Source organism: Trachypithecus francoisi, unplaced genomic scaffold, assembly GCF_009764315.1.
Source record: "Trachypithecus francoisi isolate TF-2019V2 unplaced genomic scaffold, Tfra_2.0 Lachesis_group2, whole genome shotgun sequence".
Classification (NCBI taxonomy): Eukaryota; Metazoa; Chordata; class Mammalia; order Primates; family Cercopithecidae; genus Trachypithecus; species Trachypithecus francoisi.
In genome coordinates this window covers 168084832-168100531 of record NW_022681465.1, presented here as the reverse complement: position 1 = coordinate 168100531, position 15700 = coordinate 168084832, and the positions used below count along the sequence as shown (strand labels likewise).

The 15700-nt window shown below is 40.3% G+C and overlaps 1 long non-coding RNA gene across 1 annotated transcript; it reads right to left on the bottom strand.

Moving 5' to 3' along the window:
* Positions 1-847: 847 nt before the first annotated feature.
* LOC117064618 lies at positions 848-14295 on the bottom strand. The gene is made up of 3 exons (XR_004429556.1): positions 14209-14295; positions 13237-13240; positions 848-858 (listed from the first exon to the last, which is right to left on the bottom strand). It is a non-coding gene; the product is annotated as an uncharacterized LOC117064618 (long non-coding RNA).
* Positions 14296-15700: the final 1405 nt, after the last annotated feature.

The following is a 15700-nucleotide window of genomic DNA, read 5'->3' as shown; positions in this document are numbered from 1 at the left end:
AAATCAGGGATTTCTTCTTAGTTTGGATTCATTTTTGGTGAATTAGGGTGATTTTTGGGGGGTGTTAATGAGCCTTGTTTTCTCATATTACCAGGATTGATTTTCTGATTCCTTCTTATTTGGTTAGACTCTGTCAGAGGAAAGGTCTAGGGCTGAAGGCTGTTGTTCATATTCTTTTGTCCCATGGTGTTCCCTTGATGTAACGCTCTCCCCGTTTTCCTGTGGATGTGGCTTCCTGTAAGCCAAATTATTGTCTCTCTTCTGGCACTAGGCTGGTACTAGGGGTTGTCTGCACAGAGTCCTATGATGTGCAATATCTATGGATCTTTAAGCCATAGATACCAATGCCTATTCCGGTGGAGGTGGCAGAGGGCGCAATGGACTCTGTGAGGGTTCTTAGCTTTGGTGGTTTAATGCTCTATTTTTGTGCCGGTTGGCCTCCTGCAGGGAGGTGGCACTTTCCAGAAAGCATCAACTGTAGCAGTATGGAGAGGGACCATCGGGGGCGGGGCCCCCAAACTCCCAAGATTGTATGCCCTTTGTCTTCCACTACCAGGGTGCGTAGGGAAGCACCATCAGGTGGGGACAGGGTTAGGTGTGTCTGAGCTCAGATTTTCCTTGGGTGGGTCTTGCTGAGGCTGCTGTGGGGGATGCGGGTGAGATTCCCAGGCCACTGGAGTTGTGTAGCTAGGAGGATTATGGCCTTCTCGGCTGAGTCATGAAGGTTGTCAGGGAAGTGGAGGAAAGCTGGCAGTCACAGGTCTCACCCAGCTCCCACGCAAACCAAAGGGCTGGTTTCACTCCCACCAAACCCCCACCAATAGACCAAGTCTGTTTCCAGGTAATGGGTGAGACGGGCTTGAAAACTTAACCCAGTCTACACGCCCCCCACCTTCAAAAGAAAAGGACTTGGTTCTTCCTGCCGCTGTGGAATCTCCACACTGGATTTACACCTTCCCCCAAGTCCTGGCCAGGAGGCTTCTGACCTCTCACCTGTTCAAATCGTTACAAAGTTCAGCTAGAGATTTCCTTCTCTCTGTGGAGTTTTACCCCCTGCTCCTCTGGCCACCCTCCCAGTGGATCTCTCTGGTGCCAGGCAGGAATGGCCTGCTAGAGGATCCAACGAGCTCCCAGAGCCTTTCTGCTGCTTCCTCTACCCCTGTATTCCCTTGGCTCTCTAAATTGACTCCGCTCCAGGTAAGGCTGTAAACTTCTCTTGCAAACAGAACTTCAGTTTCTCCAGTGGGGGTGTGTGTTCAGGAGAGGAGTGTCTCCCTTTCCCACTTCTGCAGTTGGGGCCCTCACCGTATTTGGAGTATCTCCCAGGTCCTGGAGGAGCAGTCCGCTTCCTTCTGAGGGCCTTTGGGTCCTCTCAGGATTGCTGGTTTGTCCATAGGCCCTTTAGAAGTCCTAGGTGAAGATCCTTATTCTTCCTTTTAGCTTATTAAATCCAATAATATATAGATATAGATATAACAAATACGATCTTGTGGTCCAAGCAGTAAGTGAAAATGTCACATGAATATAGAAGGTTATGTGCTTCCAGATTCATGAATCTCAGGCTTTCTGTGTCAAAGAAAATACGTTTGCTACTGTTGAAGCTTCACAATGCTGGCCTTTTAAATGCCATTTGAGAGTTTCTCCTCTATATCAAATGACACCTTTATTCTAGCTTCTCCTCTCTCTTGTCATTCTAACTTCTGGATGTGATGCTTACCTCTGTATATCTTGCCTGCTTCCACAAATACACCCCTATTTCTCTCCCGTCTTAGTTTTTTCTCCCCAAACCCTAACAATGTGTGTGTGTGTGTGTGTGTGTATATATATATATATATATATAAAATCAATCATCAACAAATGCATTAATCCCTGTTGTTTATTTCATGGTCACATGATAATTCTCAATAATATGATACTCCAAGAACTTCTGAAGAGTCCCTTCTCTGCTGCTTCCCATCACCATCCCACTAATGTCTCCAACTCAACAGCTATGAGAATCAACCTGAGGACCATTGGCAAACACCATGAACTGCTTTCTAAACATATTTTCAGGGAAATTTTTAAAAAGATGTTCTTTCCTTTTGAAGCTCTTGCAGACTAAATTATCAGAAACTTGCTCACTTCTCATTAGATATAAGAGCTACAAACATGAAGGGAGTAATGTATTAGGTGGACAGTTGAATTAAATAATTTTGCAGGTCTTGCCTACTTTTGAAATTCTAAGACCCCCACTTCAATTGTATCTGACCAACTCAAAATTTCACATCCAAATTCTGTGCATGTGAATTGGTTCTAACTGGTGTATTCACAGACTTTAGAATGGAATAGGCAATAGAGATTAGGGAAACATTGACTATTCATGTTTGTCGAATATACGAGTTTCATCTTTATTTGGTTGTCAGTATACCTTGTATGTTACTGTTTCATTTTGCTCTTGTAGGGGCAGAAAGTTATGATCCCTTTCCTCACCCATCATAAGGGTCATGGCTAACAACAAAAGACAGATTAATTAAAGTTTTAGGTGACACAGGAGAATTCAGAAATGAAAACTCGAAGACCCAGGGGAATTGTTTTTATGCTAATGTTCAATAAAGAATGAGCAGCCGTGTAGAAATGTGGTTGGATGAAGGGGTATGATTGAATGGTGATACACCAAGCAGGGAAAATCGGCAAGGCCTGTCCGTTCAGATTCTTCTTGACTTCTCTGTGTAGCACTTCTCCTCCCTAGCATGGGACAGGACTGCTCTGAAATGAGGATATAATGACCTGCTCTCAGACAAAGTAGGATGCAGGGATAGTTTAACACAAACAAATCAATAAATATGATACACCACATAAACAGAATTAAAAACAAAAATCACATGATCATCTCAATAGAAGCACAAAAAGGTCTAGGAAATTTTTAATGTCCAGCTCTTATACAGAAAGATGTGGGAAGGTTGGGATTCTATCTCTGGGTTTCATGGCTGGCTTTAGGGAAGAGGAATTCTAGCTTCTATGACTCACTTTGGGGAGATAAATAGGTGGGAGACAGAAGGATAAGAAGTCAGAAAGACCTTGGTTATAGGCCAGACATGGGTGGCTCACACCTGTAATCCCAGCACTTTGAAAGGCCAAGGCAGGCAGATCACTTGAGGCCAGGAGTTTGAGACCAGCCTGGCCAACATAGCGAAACCCTGTCCTTACTAAAAATACAAAAATTAGCCGAGTGTGATGGTGCACGTCTGTAATCCCAGCTACTCAAGAGGCTGAAGCATGAGAATCATTTTATCGTGGGAGGCAGAGGTTGCAGTGAGCTGAGATCACACCACTGCACTCCAGCTTGGGTGACAGAGCAAGACTCTGTCTCAAAAAAAAAAAAAGGAAAAAAAAAAAAAAAAAAAAAGCCTTGTTTCTGAGGCTCTTCTGAGGCCTTCCAATCTCCTTTATTTCAAAGTACTCAGCATGCCAAAGCACTATTCTTTGGGGTATCATATTTTGAGACCCAACACTATGGAAGAATAGGGTTACAATTACCTAAATGACTGTGCTGAGTGTTGAAAAATTCCTCAGTCATGAATATATGCTTTGTAAATTCTTTCTGATATTATCAAAGAGGGTGGGATTACAAAGCTGCTCAATGAAAAACCAGTCGAAGACATGTTTTTTCAAAATGAAATTAGATTTAGTTTCTCCTATAACTAAAAATGAGACCTTCTCACTACAAGTAATTTTGAAATTACACAAACTAACATTAGAAAAAACAATTTTTTGGTCTCATCAGAATCTCCCACCCAGAGATGACCACAGTTAATTGATGAGTAACCTTCTAGACATGTATCTACACATATAAATATATGTACAGATATAGATATCTGTAATTTTACATAAGTAAAATAATTTCACACATGATATTGTGTTATGAACACCTTTTCAGGTCAATAAATACAGCACCATGTCATCCTCTGTAAGGGAGCTTTAGGATTCCATCGAATTTATTTAGTCAATTCATCTGTTGTTTTGAAAAACCCACTTTTTTGCAGGAAAAAATTAGACAAAGTTTCATATCCTTTTATGACAAAAACTCTCAGCAAACTAGAAATGTAAGAGAACTTCCTCTACCTGATAGCATGTATCTATGAAAAACCTACAGCCAAGTTCATATCTAGTTTTTCTTTTCTTCAACTTTTAAGTTCAAGGGTACCTGTACAGGATGTGTAGGTTTGTTACACAGGGAAATGTATGCCTTGGTGGTTTGCTGCACAGATCATCCCATCACCTAGGTATTAAGCCCAGCACCTGTTAGCTATTCTTCCTGATGTTCTCCCTCTCCCACTCCCAACCTCTGACAGGTCCCAGTGTATGTTGTTCCCCCTTGTGTCCATGTGTTCTCATCATCCAGCTCCCATTTATTGAAAATCCCACTTTTAAAAGTGGAATAAATCTGGTGGCATAGTGTTTCACAGCCTCAGCAGCCCCTGAGGTAATCCTGGCATGTCTCACACCAGACAATGATAACCTTAGCCCTAGAGTCGCTTAATAAGAGAAGCCCACAGTTACTGGGTCAGACTCTGAGATACCAGAGTCCGCATGTCAGAAACCAAACCAAATCAACAGAGAGAGTTTAAAAGAATCACAAAGGCACTCATGGAGAAATGAGCTCCCCTGGGAGACTCGCTGCAATCAGGAAATGGCCCCCTCTTCTTCCCCATGGTGGGAACAGTATGTCTGGTCCAGCAGTCAGCCTCTGGGCAGGAGGCCCTGCTTGATGCCACAAAGGACAGAGGACCGGCTCTCGTCCTCAGACACACATGGCCAGTGCAGTCTGGCACATGAGGACGGGTATTACTCTCCCCAGATGGTGTTTCCCATCCCTCCTCACAGCCAATCTAGGACATGGCTGTGCCAACATTGGCAAAAGTGTCCTGCAGTCGGCATGGGGAGTTAGTCTCAGAGTTGGAGGATTTACCATCGTGATGTAACTACATCCCTTACATGGAAGAGGTACCTTACAAGTACACAAAGGGTGTAGCTATGTGCCATAGTTAGAAGTAAGACTGGACGAGAATACCAGATCTCCATGAAGAAAAGATCTAACACTCAGATGGTGTACTGACATAAGAAAGAACTAAATCAAATAGATGAAAACCACCCTCTTGCTTTCAGGAAATCCTGATGAGACACATAGCTTTTGGCACTCCCAGTAGGAATGCAGTTTTACTCAATGCTTCCCTTTGAACTCTTGCTTCTACTAAAAACTAATTGGTGCTCTGATAACAAGAAAGCCTTCCTTTAGTGGGGAGGCTTCTAGTGTTATTCACTAGGTATGTGTCCTTTGAGCCATCAGTACCTAGATAGGTGGACAGTCATAAAATAACTTTTTATGACTGAATTTAGTCCTACCTAATAAGAGTACTGTTAAAGTTATTCAAAATGCTGAAAGCATTAAACAGATATAAAGATGTACATTTTTCTATACCTATATGATAAACACTGAGATGAATATTCATATTACCCAGAAGAGATGTGGCAAATATGGTTGCCACTTGCGTTCCACAGTATTTATGTGCAGGGCATGCTGCTAGGTTACAGGGAAACCAAGAAAAGGAAGTCACAGCTTCTACCCCTCAAGGAGTTCGCAGCTTTATTTTTTAAAAAGAGCAGCTACTAACTATGAGAAGTAACTTACTCAAGATCACACACAGTAATGAGCTTCAGAAAAAAGTCCGGGAGTCAGATATTACCTTGAATATGTCTCTCTGAGCAGAGGAAGATACAGGATTTTCTTTGAGCTGTTCCACATGTCCCCTGACATGAAAGCTACTAATTTAACTAGTTAAGAAACCCTGAATCATAAGGGCCAGAAATGACATCTTTTCCCTGATTATAAACTCAGCCGACAGCAAGAAAATAATGTAGAGTAAGGGCAAAGACCAATTAACACAGCACTGCATGTGGACAGTGTTAATTTTTAAAATGGACGCATTTGGGGATGTCTCTTTAAATATTCACATTGAATAGGGAGGAATCTGTACATTTGTTTATTCTACTCTAACCAGACCCTGGCATTCTGTTGCCAAAAATATCCTCCCTTCCCCCTCCTCTCTTCCTAGCATTGTCTGCAGGTGCCTTCGCCCTAAAACTGAAGCCCTCTGCATGAGGCTGTGACGGGGCTCCTCCGAATGTTTGGCAATGAAAGCTGCTTGGCCCATTTTGCACATGCATTTGGGAGATTTCCAAACAGATGCACATGCATCTTCACTTTCTTGGCAGGAGGGCTGAGAATGTAAGGATTCTCGTGGAGAATTTATGCTGCTCTGAAAACTTAACCCATCATGGAAGAAACATGAAAGAGTTCGTATAAAAGACGTGACCTTTTGCCTCCTTTTGGAGTCTGTTGCTTGGCCTCCTGTGTCTTTGTTGCCTTTTATTAAAGCTTTAGAGACTTGCTTTGTGAACGGGTGATTTTCACTGTCCTGAGCTCTCCAGGGTCTATTTTATTTTCAACAATGATTTCCATTTCATCTGAATCCATTGCTGCAGCCAAAGACATGCTTCTTTATTCAGAAAGTGCCATCAGTAGGGATGGAAAAAAATATTGTCTGAAAGCCATTTGGGGGCAATTTAACAAAAAGGGGGTAGAAAAATGAGAGTAACCTATAATTTTATTACCTGGAGTTACATGCTAACAAGGACAAAACAAGAAGTCCTAACAATGGATGAGCTACGGATGGATCAGTGGCCTGATTGGCAAATCCTAAACAATAACTCTTATTCCTCTGAGTCATTTAATCCCCACATCATCAGAGAGAACAAAGAAAGCCCTGCATATCAGGAAGATTTTATAATTTCATATCTGCCTATATTTGTCTGGGCTAAATACAGCCAAGAGCCTTTTAATATTCTCCCTAAAGGATACTTTGAAAACTCACCAAACAGGAATTACCCTGTAAAAAGGCAGAGATGCAATGCTCTGCAAACAGTATTTTCTTAGACTGGGTAAACTGCAAATAAAACAAACACACAAAGAAAATTAAACAGTAGTCTAAAAGAATAAGAAAGTAACCCAGCCTCCCTTATTTGACATTGAAAATAATTTTTATAATGTTTAGCCAGATCCTTCTTTGATAAATACACTAAAGAAATTTTTTTTTTGTCTGCTTAGATATTTCAGGTTTTGTTTTTAATTTGCTCCTCGGTCATGCTTTTATTTACTTTCCAATTCCTTCCCTCCTTTCCTGGCTCTTACCTGTGTAACCTGATTATACCCTGACATGGATTCCTCCCAGTATAGCTTCCCCACTGCTCAGGGACTTGGACTACAGTCACAGGCATTTATACATCTGCACTGACTCGCTGAATCTATTCTTCAGCTCAGTAGGATGCCCTGAAGAAAGGTTCTCAAGCAGGGTCTAACAGGATCTTTATGAGTTGGGAGTTTATTTTTCCCTCTTTAGGGTAACCACTTTGCTAGGAGATGACAGAGATGCTGAGACTCCCTGCATCTGCTTCCCTTCTGGCACCCAGCACCAGGGATTTATGATCAACCAAGACCAGGGAGCACCCCCCTGGAGGATGGCTCACAAGGCCTTGTAAAACAAAGGAAGTTTCTTCAAGCAGCTTATCTGTATTAGCAGCACTTGATTCTAGATAGGCGAGTGCACCAACAATTCCGCCTAAAAGAATAACAGTGGCTGAGGAGAACACACTTCCAACTGTGCAGCAATTAGAGTGCTGTTGAATGGCTGATTGCTTGCGTGTGGTCCCCTTAGTTCCCTGGTGGAGCGTGCTTATAGTTCTGCAATTGGATAAAATGGATTGGAATGAGCGCTGTCATATAGAACTGCCAGCTGTTCTACTGTTAATAAAGACACTATTTAGCTATTAATACATCCCATTCTTCCATGTTGTGCCCATTCAAACAAAATATCTTTGTTTGCAGAGGGGGTGTGACTGCACCTGTTCTTGATTGGAGATTCTGTGGCCTGTGGAGGACCCCTTGTTACCACTCCGCAGCAATTGTAGCTTCCAGGCAGTGTCTGCTTGTAAAAGAAATGGGGTGACCAGACAGTGGGATTAAAAAAAAAAATGAAGCTGTGCGTTTGAGCTGCCATTTCTTCGAATGGTCTTTATGTAGAAAAAAAAAAAAGTCTAGTTTATTGGGCAAGTTGGAATATACTTGTAAGCAAATTCCAGGTGACTAATGATTCCTTCTCTTTTTCAAGGAGTTATTGTGTTTTAAATATTCCTGAGTATGAAGGCAGAATTCTATGGTGATCTCAGCAGGTGACAAATGCAGCCTAAGGCTGAGTAATTAACAGGAGATACCCCTTCCCAAATAAGCAAAACAGCAAAGTACTTTCTTTCTTTGTATGGGCAAGCACAACACTAGGTTCTCTGGAGTGCCATCTTCAAGGAATTTACAATAAGGGTAGAGAAACTATATATGCAGGAAAAAATAACGCAATAACACACATGAAACAAGCTATGTTATGTCTCTGTTTCCATGTTGATAGATATGAAACACAACAAGGTGTTGAGTGGGATCAATTCTAAAATTGTAGTTAAGGCCCAAGTGGGAGCCACCAGTTAACTGCTATCAGTTGGAGTAAATTTTCTTGGAGCTTATGAAGATGCTACCCTACTACTGGTAATAACACCACCACCATCACCATGAAGAAAATCAAAATATTTGACCCCAAAAGACACTTCTCTAACTTATTTTGAAATGGCTGTTCCTCAAGAGCCAGCAAAGAGAAGTAGTCTTGCAAAGCTGTCTTTCGTGAGGGAGAGTTGCTTCTGTAGAGAAAATCTGCATTGATGTAGCTGGGTTTTCTCTGAGGCCTTTCCTTATCTGGATCTAGGAAAGATTAACTGAAAATCTGATACCTTTAAAGGTCTGATACAAACACTTTAGCATCTATATGGTCGCTGAGGGATGCTACCTGGGAGGTTTCCTCTATGTAACAAGATCACCTTTGCTAGCCAGGTTTCCTCTTCTCTCCTGCCCGCCACCTGTTTTGCCAACATCCAAACCTTCATTCTTTCTGTAACCTCAAGATGGTAGGTAAGCTTCTGTACCCCATTGTGGGTTTGGGGTCATCACTCTGTGGTTCTTCTCCATGTGCATGTTAATAGATGTGTATGCCTTTTCTCCAATTAATCTGCCTTCTGTGAGTTAATTTTTTGGTGAAAATTCAGAGGGTGAAGAGGAAATGTTCCCTATGCCCCTACAACTACCACTGCCATTGCTACCCGGCATATAAACAAAAAACAGAAGGAAGTGAAGAAGACACATTTATAGTGGTCATTACCAACCTGTGGGAATTAGGTGTTCCAAGGTATATTAATCTCCTAGAGATGCCATAACAAAACACCACAGACGGGGTGGCTTAAAAACCAGAAATGTGCTACTGTCAGCTCTAGATGCTGGGAAGTCCAAGATCAAGGTGCTGGCAAGGTAAGTTTTATCCTGAGGCGTCTTCTCTTGGCTTATAGGCAGCTGCCTTCTTAATGTATCTCTTGTGTCTCTTCTTATAAGAGCACTAATCCCAGCATATCTGGATGCCACTCTTATAATATCACTTAACTTTATTCACTTCCTTATAGCCCCTATCTCTAAACACAGTCACAGTGGGGGTTATGGTTCCAGCATCTAAATTGGGGGTTAGGGATACTCATAATTTAGTCCGTAATACTAGGTAATGATTTTCCCTTTGTTCCTTCTGAGGGATGAGGGGTAGAAATGCATCATTCAATCATTCAAAAGAAAATGAAAGTAATTTCAAAAAGGAGAGAAAGTCTGTCTTCCATGGATGAAATCTACCTGGGATGTAGAACCTACAAGCAACCCACTCTACTCGGTGTTGCTTCCTAAGATGGGAAGGATAAGGAGTCCTAAAAGGAATCCAACACTGTCTGCTGAAGTGTAGAAAACATATTTGGATGCTCTTTAAGGCCTAGAAATTTGTAAGGGCTGGCTGGAAGGGCTCTGAGGTGCAAATTAAGCATGCTTTTAATGTATCTTATGAAGTAAGAAGAAAGGACAGGAGGAGAGAAGGGAAAATGGAAAAAGAAAAGGAAGAACAAAAGGAGGAAAGATGGGAAGGAAAATTGGAAGAAAATAAAAACACTGTTTTTGTTTTGTTTTGTTTGTTGTTTTGTTTTTGTAATCAGACCCTAGTTATTCATAGTGTAAAAAAATGCAACTTTGTATTGGGGATAGGAAGGGGAAGTAGAGTGAAACAGTAATTGAGCAATCCAAGTGTACCTTCTGATATTCTATACCATTGTACTCTTCCGGCTTATTTTATGTTTGATTAAAATAAACAAGTTAGATATCTTCAGAAGCCACATGATTAATGATGACCTGCACACAGATGTAAGAGATAGATTTTAAGTCTTCTGGACTTCCTCCAGTCTGGATCTTTATCTCTATGTCTTTGTCACACACAAACATGGCTCCAGTGGTATGAAGTCAAGAGGAGATCAAAACATGTGGAAGAATGAAGTAAGTATCAAGAAATATCAAGTGTGCATCAAAAAATCCAATTTCAAATCTGCTCTTTCATATCCTGCACAAATTTGATCATGTTAGATAATTTCTGAGTTTTAGTACCCTTATCCATAAAATGGAGATAATATGTACCTTATAGTGTTACTGTGAAGATTATATAAAATAATTACATATATACCAGCTATAATAGGTATTTAACAAGCAATAGTTTGTTTCTCCTTAAGCATTTTTTCTGAAAATGAATTTTTTTGAACAGCTTTGGAACATTCAGGCTGAATTATTAGTTACAATATCTGATCCAAACCTAAAGACTCTTGATCCTTTATTGAGCTCCTTATCTTTTATTGAGAACACACACAGTAGTAGAAAGTATCTAATTTTCACGACAAACTGCTTTCTGATGTGTTCTATTTCTCTGAACCTGAATTCCCCACAACAAACGTTGATTCAATATTTATAAGTAGCGATTGCCTGACATGGGCTACATAGAAGAGAGAAGGAAGAAAGAAAAGAAAAGAGAAGAAAGGATGGAGGGAGGAAGTGTGGGTGAATTATTTATGAGTTAGCAGGTTCATTGTTGTTATTATAGATGAATATCATCTAACCTTTGCATATGAATTGCTATTGGTGAAATATATAAAATATTATCTTACCCTTGCTTTTTTTTGTCCCCATATTTCAGGCTGTTATGATTTAAATCCCAACAAAGTATACCATCCTGAATGAAGAATGAAGGGTCTTGATCCAGGAGTTGCTGGCTCAGCACCTGCTCTGAGAATACTCGAAGACTACTTGTAGCAATAGGAATAGTTCCAACTTGGAAATTCTTTGAATTCTATTAGCACAGCCTTAGTTTGGCTACATAGTATTGATAAATGAAGTAACTGGTTAATCTTATATTTACTTGATATTTCATTTGTTTGCATCCCTTGACATGCCTGAATGGCAATGCAACTATTGATTTCAACTTTTTTTTTTTTTTTTTTGAGACCAAGTCTTACCCAGTCGCCCAGGCTGGACTGCAACGGCATGATCTTGGCTCACTGCAATTTCCACCTCCCAGGTTCAAGTAATTCTCCTGATTTCAACTCTTTACTCCCTCTCAGTTTTTCAATTTTTATGATTTAACTGTTTGAGGCTAAATTTGGTAACTTTTTTTTAACTTTTTATTTAAAAACATGGTGTCTAGTCTGTATGTTCTCAGCCTCCTGAGTAACTGGGACTACAGGCATGTACCACCATGCCTGGCTCCTATTTACTTTTTAATGATACATCTATAATGATAAAAATGCTTTTCTAAATTTCCAACATATAGTAAGTATGCTATTTGTTTAATTCATTTACTCATTAATCCATTTATAAGACTATGATGAAATATGATGGGTAAAAATGTTTCTTGGTTTAAATTCAAGAAGAAAATGCAGTAATAGATACAAAGCTCAGTATTCAGCTGTAATTTTCTCTCTCAGGAAAAAAGATACTAAAACTCATCCATCTGGTGCAGTATTTGTAAATAATATAATGTAGTAGATAAGTCTTAAATTATTGATATACTTGTTAACTAAATGAAGATCATTCCAAGACAAGTGTACTCAAAACAAATAAATTGATATGAAAACAGTGGGGAGAAAGTTTCCTTCCCATATCTTGCAAAGTACTATTAAACCAGAAGTTCCTAAAAATATTTTTCCTTGGATCATCTTCTGTTGAGAAGGTAAAAGAGAGAAAATTATGTTGTCGGAAAATTAAAATGCTACAATTTCTTATCTTCGAGATTCAAAATGACTATTAGCATCTTAAGGTTTTGAGATATTCTGTAGTTGAAAGAAATAAACAAAATTTGACTTCATTTTCATTTCCTATACTTGACTTCACATTTTTCTATAACAGTTATTACATCCAACATATGGGGAATATTTCATGAAGCACATTACTGTCTTGTGAGTACATAAGAAAAAAACGAACACCATTATGATCTCAAATAGATCAAAATAAATATCTGTAAATCTTAATGCCCTTAGGGGAAAAATAATATAATTTTCATTGGGGGTGTTTTCTTTTTGTATTGAACATATTCTTAATCACTACTTCTAGAATACTATTTTGTTCTTAGTAATCTCTTAGTAACTACTTGTTGGGTGAAAATTACTTCTAATATTCTAAGGCCTAAAATCTTTATGTCTCACAAAGAAATACTACTTTTTCCAGCTTTTTCCCAATTTAGATCAATAGAGAGATTGAAAAAGATATCTAGAATGAAGCAAAAATCAATGAAAAGTTTGGAAAAACTATAGTAAATGTTGAAGAAATGTGATATTATATATCCTAGTGACAACTGACTAGTGTTCTCCACTACATGAGGAGTGAATACATAATAAATATTGCAATCACATGTTAATGACAAACCTTTGTCAATTATCTGGTAAACCTGATCTCTCTCCTTTGTAGTGTGTTTTATGCTTTCCACCTAAAACATACTACCTATATTATAGTTATTGCAGCTGAATGCAATGTAATACCCTGCAAAACCACAAGCACTTTGTGGAGTGCTGTTATAGGTGGGGTGCTAAGGTAAGAAGTTGAAAGCACAGAATCTAATTTCTGTAAAGGGAGAGAAGGCATGTAAATGGAAGCCAGTGTGTCAGAGTGGTTAAGAATGCAGACTATGGAATCAGATTACCTGAATTTGAATTCTGGCTTTGATGCTTGCTAGATACATGATCTCGTACAAGTTACTTAACTCCTCTAACATTAAGTTTCCCCATCGTAAACAAAACTACTAATAAAATCTACTTCACGTGGAGTTTATGTGAAAGTTAAATGGCAGTATTCAAGCACTGAGCTCTGCGCTGAGCACTTTGCATGCCCAACAAATATTTGCAATGTTCATTAAGTGTTAAATGACTAAAAACTAGCATATAATAGTTCTAGGGAGGAGGTATAAACACACTTCTGTGTGAGCACAGATGAGGGACCAACTTATTCAGCCTGAAGGGTGTGCTCAGAGCTTCCCAGAGTTTTGCTAGGCCTTGGAGTAAGAGTCAATAGAGAGGCATGTGTGTGTGTGTGTGTGTGTGTGTGTGTGTTGTAGGGGAGGGGTGGTACAGGGTAGGATATTGCAGATGAAGACACTGGCATGAACAAAATTAGAATGACATAAAATGGCATGACACATTCAAGAAAAAAACAAATCAGGATGCGTATTAATTTCCCAGAAGTGTGCCAACAAAGTACCACAAACAGGATGGCAAAAATCAGAATTTGTCTCATAAGACTCCTGGAGGTGAAAGGTGTTAGTAGGGAGGGCATCCTCCCTCCGAAACCTGTAGAGGAATCCTTCCTTCCCTCTTTGTAGCTTCTGGTGGTTTACCAGAAATCTTTGGCATTTCTTGGTTTGTAGAGGATTCACTCCAATCTGATATCTTTACACAGTGTTCCTCCTGTGTCTCCTCACATCATCTGCCCCCTGTGCCTGTCTGTCTCCATGTCCAAATTTTCCAGTTTTGTAAAGACATGTCATATTGGATTAAGGCCTACTTTAACTGAACTCATTTTAACTTTTGAAAACCTTATTTCCAAAGAAAGCATTTCGAGGAATGGTGGGTTAGGACTCTAGCATATACTTTTAGTGGGACATAATTCAACCCTTAAAAGGTGGTAATGCTTGAGCACAGGATTCATAGAGAAAAAGGAGGCCAGACATGGTGGGTCACCCCTGTGATCCCAGCAATTTGGGGAGCCAAGGTGAAAGGATTACTTAAAGCCAGGAGCTCAAGACCAGCCTGGGCAACAAAGCAAGACCCCCTTCCTGGTCCCCATCTCCACAAAAAAAGATTTAAAAATTAACTGGACATGGCAGCATGCACTGTAGTCTCAGCTGCTCAAGAGGCTGAGGTAAAAGGATTGCTTGAGCCCAGGAGTTCAACGCTGTAGTGAGCCAGGATCATGCCACTGCACTCCAGTCTGGGTGACAGAACAAGACCCTGTCTCTTTAAAATAAAAGAATAAAAGAGAGAAAGAGAGTGAGAGAAAAAGAGAAAGAGGAGTGGATAGTGGGTAGTAAGCAGTTGAGGATAGTCAATAATAGAACTCTGATGCTAGTTGGTACTTTATTTTGTAGAAAATAAGGAAACTGGTGGATTTTACTCTGAGGAGCTGTTTGGTCAGATTCATATTTTAGAAAATACCCTGATGGGCAGTGTCAAGGATGAATTGGAGCATGGGAAACCTGGAAAGAAAGATACCATGGGTGGGTACTACTTCTGTTGAATAGAAATATGTGGGTTTATCCCGGGTAGAGCCCATGACCAGAACAAGAGAGAAGAGATGTAGGAGAGATTTGAGCAGCAGAGCAGACCAAGCACAATGGAGCATGTCTCCGTCTTCTCCAGAGACAGAGGCCCTCAGGGGCAGAGATCTTACTAATGTCTTACTAATTTTGAATCCCTTCACAACATCTAACACCATGCTTTGTTTCTTAATCAGTTCAGGCTGCCATAACTAAATGCCATAGACTGGGTGGCTTAAGCAACAAAAATTTATTTTCTCAGTGTTTGAGCCTGGAAGTCCAAGATCAAGACACCAGCATGGTCTATGGCTGCTGAGGTCTATCCCCTTAGGTTGTAGGCAGCCACCTTCTTGCTCACATGACCTCTTCTTTTGGTGAGCTTCCGGAGAGAGAGTGAGCTAGCATTCTGGCGCCTCTTCTTAAAAGGACCTAATCCTATCAAGAAGGCCCCACTCTTATCTCATCTACCAGTAACTGTCTCCCAAAGGCCCCATTTCCAAATACCATCACATTGGTGGTTAGGGATTTAAAATACGTGTGTGTGTGTGTGTGTGTGTGTGTGTGTGGTGTGTGTATTTTTTGGAAACAGAGGCTCATTCCATTGCCCAAACTGGAGTGCAGTGGCATGATCACGGCTCACTGCAGCCTTGAACTCCTAGGTTCAAGGGATCCTCCCACCATGGCCTCTCAAGTAGATGGAACTGCAGTCGCACACCACCATGCCTGGCTAATTTTTTAGTTTTTCTGTAGAGACAGAGTCTTGAACTCCTGGACACAAGCCATCCTCCCACCTCGGCCTCCTGAAGTGTTGGGATTACAAGCATGAGCCACTGCACCAGGCCTAATACAGGAATTTTGAGGGGACACAAACACTCAGTCTATAACACCTTGAACACAATATGGATTCAAAAAATTTA